The sequence below is a fragment of the Gymnoscopelus microlampas genome (genome assembly GCF_963454915.1).
Source record: "Gymnoscopelus microlampas genome assembly, chromosome: 2".
Lineage (NCBI taxonomy): Eukaryota > Metazoa > Chordata > Actinopteri > Myctophiformes > Myctophidae > Gymnoscopelus > Gymnoscopelus microlampas.
Window position 1 is genome coordinate 56063057 of NC_139939.1, and position 8572 is coordinate 56071628.

Sequence of the window (8572 nt, forward strand, 5' to 3'; positions counted from 1 at the left end):
AACAAAACACACTAGTAACAACACAATATTAAACTATTTACCAAGTCACAAACAAGCAAATGCATGAATAAATACTATATAATAAGATAAAATGTACAGGCTATGTTCATATTACATATATTTTATTTATCTAAGATTTTGGTGTTAATATAAAACAAGTATTTCATTTGAATGGACATGTTATAGTTCAGAAAGCATAAAAGCAGGTTGTTGTCTCTTGTCTCATACAACCCACTGTGCTCTTATCATGCATTCATTCCCAATATTCATTTATATGTGATAGTTATTGCAAAGCAAGAACAAAACTGGTTCTATTCCAACAATATAAGCCAGGTGCACCTCAGCTGCTTCACTGATTTCATACCAAAGTCAAATATATGTTGTCCATTATAACATATACAACACATGACACATGTATAAAGTCTTGCATCGATTTATTGAGATTAACAGAACACAAGTTATGATCACAATAGTTCCACTGGTCTGTAGAAGAGAAAGTGAAGAGAGGTTCAAATATATACAGTACCAACACATAACAATCCAAAGATCAACAAGGGATTTAATAGGATAAAATATAGAGGCAAGCTGTACACATTGGCCTGAACTGTAATTGTGAAATGCAGTTCTTCAAAACACTCTTTAAAGTCACGTTTATTGTGACGTGGATTTATTTGATTTACTTGATGAACTTTGTTAATCATAGAATAGTGCATCTTCTCCTCCTAGCATTCCCAGCTCTCTGTCTCCCAGCTTCCTCTGCAGCTCTCTCTCTCCAACCCAACCTCTCAGCTTCCTCTCTTGCTCCCCTTTCACATCTTTCTCTCCACTTTCTCATCTCTTCCATATGTCTTTCATGAGCCTTGTCGAGTTGTTTAATAAGCAGGCTCTTACAACGACGTAACGGACAGTATTTATTAAGCAACAGCAGGTCAATGAATGAACAACAACGACGGTAACTTGAGAATGATAGCCTAGCTGCTTCCGCGTTAGCATGCACTATGAACCCTGACGTCACATCCGCATCACAGCCAATAACATTCCATAATATCACATAATACCACATCTCCCTTTCTGAGAACAAAGGGTGGACCACCTTTGTCTCTGCAGGTCTTAAGGGGTTTATTCTGCCCTTTTTGCTGGAAGACCTGTCCCTATTGCAACATGCAAAATACAAATAATATAGCTTAATCATTACCATACTATGAACCATTACTTTAGCAGACTGTGTTCTACCAAACTTAAACCTTTTGGTTTCAGGCAAACGTAAACAGTAATGCATAACAATTTCACAATCACATTACACTTTTTCCTTTTTTTTCTTCTTCTTTTTTTTTTTACATAATAATAGCTGCAATATCACATGTCACAAATCAGTTCTCTCTGTTTTCCTTTTGTCTCTTTTTTTTTTTTTTTTTTTTGAAAACAAATCAATCACAAGTCAAGTCTGTGTGGTTGTCTAACCTCTCTCCCAGACCTGGTTCGCACAGTCTCTGTGGGGCCCCCTCCGCTGGGTGATGTTGTCTCTGGTGGAGCTGGCTCTGGAGTAGGTGAATCTTCTCCCACCGGCTCATCAACGTCGAATCCCCCACTGTTTGTCTCCAGCGGCACCAAGTGATGCCGGTTTCTCCTCAGTGTGCCCTGAGGCACCTGGACAAGATAAGAGCGAGGAGTGTTGTGTCGCGATAGCACCGTGCCCTGGACTTTTGCATCGGTGATCCACACATCCTCCCCAGGCACTAGTGGCTGCAGGTCCCTCGCCCCATGTCTCTTGTCGAAGGATCTCGCGTCGTTACTCCTCTTCACCCGTTCTTTGGCATCCAGCGCGGTGTAGTCAGGCAAAGCTGGATTTAATAGGGCTGGTAGTAGTCCATGGGCCAGACGAGATGTCGGTACACCGAAAGGTGGCAAAGGTTACTTATCATTTTTGAGAAGCTCTATGTCTGTAGATAACATTTTGGTATGATAACCCTTCCTGAGTCACAGCTAAATTGGTGTTATCAGGTGCTGAAGTTACCCTCCCCCATTGAAAAAAGCCATTTTAGATGCAGGTGCATATCTTGGTATTGGCACCTGTTGAGTATATATTTCAATATCTTTCACTATAGTGTTTGGTATCATTTTTAAGGGGACACTTTAAGCTTTCATTCAAGCCCTTTTGTGTATATGTGGGAAAAGTACAGTGGATACTGGAGCTCTTCAAACTTCGAATAAAACATTTTTAACACAATATTTGCCGAAATCATATTTTTTCTTTTAGTCCTGTGCCATCAAAAAACATCAGTGGCACAAAACACAAAATCTGGAATGCTGACATGACCCTAAGGATTCGGGAAATGTATAATTTACCCATATTATTTCATTCTGAGGGACAGATTTTCAGCCTTATATTAAACAAGCAGTTTTAACGCGAAACTAATCAGACCATAGTCAGTTACAACACAGACTTGTTTTAAGCATTTGTTCAATAGTAGCATTTTATAATAAAGCAGTTCATGAGTCACAGTAGTAGTCAAATCAACATGAAAGTATGTGCATGAAATGATGTTTCCTTTTATCTATATATACTGTATATCAGCAGTAACAGTGTAGTAACATCAACAGTATATAGATATACATTGTGCAACATTGGGTTGATCACACTATACAAGAGACTTCAGTCCTTTGTGCCGACCCACTTTATTTTTGCTCAGTTTTTTCCTTGTATGGCGTATTCTTCATTTCCTCTTTTCTCTTTTTGTCTCTTTTTTCCCAATGTCCTTGTTCATGGTCTATCTGCCGGGTAGAAGTTTTTTTCCAAGCCTAGGGCCATGTTACACATTAAAACTGGTCATCAATTTCTCCATCTGACTCCCCAAGTTCAAATTCTGGTTGTGGATCATCTGCCTGTATTGGTTGCTGCAGGTCTGCAACCTGCACATGTCGGTGCAGGTCAGTCCATTACAGGCACGTGCAATCTGGCAGTTTGCACACACTTGCAGGACAACAGCTCCAAGACCACATCTGGTTTAGGTGGGGAACGCATCCAGTGAATGGCCAGCTTGCCATCGCTGTCGGTACGTACATCCATGAAGAATAGGGCTTGGCACAACAGGAGATGCCTGTAGACAGCAGTTCCAGATTGCTGCCTGGTAGTTTGCCCGTTCAATAATGCATATAGAGACAATCTCTACATGGTGGCAGCTGGCTGGATTCGATTTCCCCCCTTTTGGTGCAGAACAGTTTGTGGCGCAGCTTACTTACATCTTATTTACATCACCTGCGCTGCTATTGGCGATGTACATGCAACAGGTAAACTTCTCAATTTTCTGGAAGAGATCATCAGATACATTCCATGACTTCCCCAGTTGACTGAAAGTATCTTGCCAGAAAGGGTCCTCATCTTCAGAGCATTCAGCTTCCCTCGACCGGCGAATGCACTCGCTGTGTCACATCCTGTGAAGGTGGGTAAGCCAATTAGGCCGTCACATACACTACGTCCGATTGAGCCTACCAGTTTTGTGATGTCCAGAAAACGTGTGCGGTTCTGTGTCCCACATTTTTGATAGATGGGACAGGCAATATCTTTCTGGAAGCCAAGACAGAGCACCATGACATCAGTATCTTCAGCTGTAATTACTACTGCCTGTGAGCCTGCATTAGATGCATGCAAGGCATGGCGAAGCAAATGAGTATCAGCTTCCTCATGCGTGGAGTGCAACTCTGCTATTTCCTCACACTTGTCCTTGGCCTCTTCGCCTATCTCAGGAACTCTCAAGAGATTCCTGGTCACATCAGGTGGTGCAATGGAGCCAGTGGAGAGGCCAACCAGATCAATGCCATTTGGAGCCACAGGATTGAACCAGTTATTCTCCATATGGTCAATGAAAGCCTTGACATCCTCATAATTTCTTTTGATCCTTGGACCCTGTAGATCTGGATGGGACAGCTTGTAACTGCCTTGACCTATCAAGTCTCTCAGATGTCTGAGGAACAAGGTTCTGTACTCGGCTGTAAGGTTATCACAGCTCCTAGCTTCAAGCTGAATCCCTTTGTCCCTCCAGCTGTCTGGTTGTCTTTGTTCACCGTTTCTTCTATGGCTTGGTCAACAGGGATTCGGGGAAAGGGATTGGTGGAGCCCATTTGAACTGAGAAACCCCCTTCCATGAATTCTGTATACACATCTGGGTGTGTGATGGGCAGTTGAGACATTTGGGCGTAATAGTAGGGAAGGTACCGTGCATAATTAATTTGGTCATATGCAAAGCACCAAGGAATCATTGCTCGAATGCTTGCCAGGTGAAGCATCCACTCTCCCTCTCTAGATGCTCGAATGAGGCCCAACATGATTTAAACCATGTCCAAATAAGACATCCAGAAGGCAGAGAGACTGCCATTTCCATTCTTTCCAACTCAACCACTACCAGGCAGCAATCTGGAACTGCTGTCTACAGGGATGTGCCGTGGCAGACCTGTCACTCTTGGTTCAATGAACCCTAAAGTCCAGTTTATAGACGACATACACAGAAATTACCGTTCACATGCGCAAGGCATCTTTATTGACAAACAAGGGAGACTCCCTTTATACTATGTGGATAAAAGAACAGCAAATTAATGATATTAAAACAATACGACCTGATATATCACGAAGGCAATTCGCTCCACATCTAGGTCTGCATGCAAACAAGCGTTCGGTTGAGCGCCTGGAGAATTCTGAAGTTCTTATCTATAACATTCAGTATATCAACGCTGTGGCTGTCAAGGCCTTCCTTCTTACTAGAGCACAGCTACTGTGCTCCACACTCTATAAAGTAAAGGTTGACGGCCCAGTCCAAGGTTCCACAATGGACCATCAACAGGCATCTCCTGTTGTGCCAAGCCCTATTCTCCATGGATGGACCGACAACGATGGCAAGCTGGCCATTCACTGGATTCTGTTCACTGGAACAGAATTTGAACTTGGGGAGTCAGATGGAGAAATTGATGACCAGTTTTAATGTGTAACATGGCCCTAGGTTTGGAAAAAAACTTCTACCCGGCAGCTAGACCATGAACAAGGACATTGGGAAAAAAGAGACAAAAAGAGAAAAAAGGAAATAAAGAATAAGCCATGCAAGGAGAAAACTGAACAAAAAATAAAGTGGGTCGGCACAAAGGACTGAAGTCTCTTATATAGTGCGATCAACCCAATGTTGCACAATGTATATCTATATTGATGTTACTACACTGTTGTTACTGCTGTATATACAGCATTATGTAGATAAAAGGACACATCATTTCATGCATATACTTTCATGTTGATTTGACTACTACTGTGACTCATGAACGGCTTTATTATAAAATGCTACTATTGAACAAATACTTAAAACGAGTCTGTGTTGTAACTGACTATGGTCTGATTAGTTTCGCGTTAAAACTGCTTGTTTAATATAAGGCTGAAAATCTGTCCCTCAAAATGAAATAATATGGGTAAATTATACATTTCCTGAATCCTTAGGGTCATGTCAGCATTCCAGATTTTGTGTTTTGTGCCACTGATGTTTCTCAATGGCACAGCTCTAAAAGAAAAAATATTATTTCGGCAAATATTGTGTTAAAAATGTTTTATTCGAAGTTTGAAGAGCTCCAGTATCCACTGTACTTGTCCCACATATACACAAAAGGGCTTGAATGAAAGCTTAAAGTGTCCCCTTAAAAATGATACCAAACACTATAGTGAAAGATATTGAAATATGTACTCAACAGGTGCCAATACCAAGATATGCACCTGCATCTAAAATGGCTTTTTTCAATGGGGGAGGGTAACTTCAGCACCTGATAACACCAATTTAGCTGTGACCCAGGAAGGGTTATCATACCAAAATGTTATCTACAGACATAGAGCTTCTCAAAAATGATAAGTAACCTTTGCCACCTTTCGGTGTACCGACATCTCGTCTGGCCCATGGACTATAGGGCAGGAACTGTAGTGCGAAGGCGGCGCCCCATCAACAGCTCAGCTGGGCTATAGCCGTTCTGTAGAGGGGTTGCTCTGTAGGCCAGCAGTGCAAGATATGGGTCTGACGCCTTTGTCAGCAGGTTTTTTACTGTTTGTACAGCGCGTTCCGCCTCCCCATTGCTCTGAGGAAACCTGGGGCTGCTGGTGACGTGCTCAAAGTCATAATCTGCTGCAAAGGCTTTGAAGTGGCTACCTGAGAACTGGGGCCCGTTGTCCGATTTAAGACATTCACAAATCCCATGACGGGCAAACATGGACTTCAGGTGTACCACCACATCTGTGGACCTCGTGAGTGACAGCTGTGCAATTTCCACATACCTTGAAAAATAATCTACTACTAGTAGATAAGTCTTGCTATTCAGTGTGAACAAGTCAGCTCCCAAGGTTTGCCAAGGCCTGTCTGGCATCTTGGTTGGCATCAGCGGCTCTTTGACGTTCGTCCTTTCCTGGATGCAGGTCCTACATTTTAGCACCATCTCATTTAGCTGGCTGCTGAGTCCTGGCCACCACACTGTCTGCTTGGCTCGCCCCCTACACTTTGTCACCCCCAGGTGTCCCTCATGCAGTCTCTGCAGAACATCGTCTCTCAAAGCTGATGGGATGACGAGCCTTGTGCCTCGCAATAGCAGTCCATCATGCACGGTCAGCACTGCTCTCTCTGCCCAGTACTGTCTCAACACCCCCTGCAGTTGGCTTTTGTCCGGCCAGCCGTCTTTGCAGTACGTCATCAGTGCAGAGCATGTGCTGTCCGCCTTCAACTGCTCACGTAGGTTGCTCAGATAATCCCCACTGACAGGTAGGTTGCTGACGAGACAGGGTATCGGCTGTCCATAAGCTTTTGCCAGGGACATGGTTGACCGTGTAATTGTATCTCATGAGCCACATCCTGAATCTTTGGATTCTTGGTGGGAGGTCATCCAAAGCTTTCCCTCCTAGCAGACTCACCAACGGCTTATGGTCAGTTTCCAGTTCGAATGGTCTGCCCAGGATGAAGCAGCCAAATCGTTCACATGCCCATGTTGCAGCCAGTGCCTCCTTTTCCACTTGAGCATATTGCTGCTCCGTTGGCGTCATTGACCTGGATGCATATGCCACAGGTGACCACTTGGCGTCACTCTTCTGCAGCAGGACTGCCCCAGGCCAAAAGAAGAGGCATCAGCTGAGATTTTCAGTACACTGTTTGGGTTGTACAGTGTGAGCACTGGTGTGGATGACAGTTCTGTTTTTAACTGATCAAAGGCTGCCTGCTGCTCTGTCCCCCAGTACCAGTGGTTCTTCTTGGACAGCAGGTCACGCAGCACCTTGTCTTTTTCAGCCAGGTTAGGCAAGAAGCGTCCCAGCTGATTGACCATGCCCAGAAAACTTCTGAGTTCACTGACATTTTTAGGTTCATCCATCTCCTGTACTGCTCTCGTCTTCTCTGGATCTGGCTTCACCCCATATGCTGAAATCACATGACCCAGGAATCTGACTGTGTGGCGTGTGAGCTCACATTTGTCCATGTTAAGCGTAATGCCGGCCTTTTGTGCTTTCTGCAGCACTGCATGTAGCCGCACATCGTGCTCTTCCTGTGTCTTCCCCCAGACCAGTATGTCATCCATGTGACACAGCACCCCCGCTAGGCCACTGGTCACTTCGGTCACCATCATCCTTTGGAAGTGTTCAGGGCTGATGATATGCCAAAGGGTAAGCGATTAAAATAGTAGCGCCCAAATGGCGTGATGAAAGTGGTGTATTTAGCAGACTCCTTTGTCAATGGTATCTGCCAAAAGCCCATGTTGGCATCTAATTTGCTGAATACTGTTGCACCAGCTAGCATGCCCAAAGTGTGCTCGACAGAAGGCAGGATGAATTTTTCTCTGCACACTGCTTCATTCATCTTTGTGAAGTCTACACAAATGCGAACAGCACCTGATTTCTTTGGAACCACCACCATTCCGGCACACCAATCAGTCGGCTCCTCAATCTTGGTGATTACGCCCATCTCCTCCATACGGTCTATCTCCTCTTGCACTTTCCCCATAAGCGGCAGAGGGACTCTGCGTGGTGTGTGGAGAGAGAAGGGCACAGCCTCTGGCTTCAATTTAATTGAGTATGGCCTCTGAACAAGACCTAAGCCGCTACACAGCTTCGGATACTGTTGTTTCAATGTGTCCATGGTGATGCTGTCAACCCTGCACACAAGCTGAAGCTGTTCTATGGCAGGCCTCCCCAACAGTGCAGTGTGCAGGCCTTCCACAACATAAATGTGCTCTGTGGCTGTCTTTTTGCCTCTGCGCAGGGTTTCTCTGGCTACACCCAGGACAGAGAGCACATTACCACCTGGCCCAAACAGGTGCTGTACATCATGCCCCCCTGTTATGTCATGGTACACCTCAGCTGGCAGGGCAGTGACATCAGCACCAGTGTCAATTTTAAAGCACACCTTTTTCTGTCTCACTTGAAGCTGTACTGTCCAGGGGTCTTTTCCAGCATCCACAGCTCCTAAGAAAAATCTGTCTTCATCCTCTGTAGTGACAGCATTCAGAGATTTTGCACTGCTTCTGCATACCTTGCCATAATGTCCCCTTTTTCCACAGTTATGACACGCAGCATCTT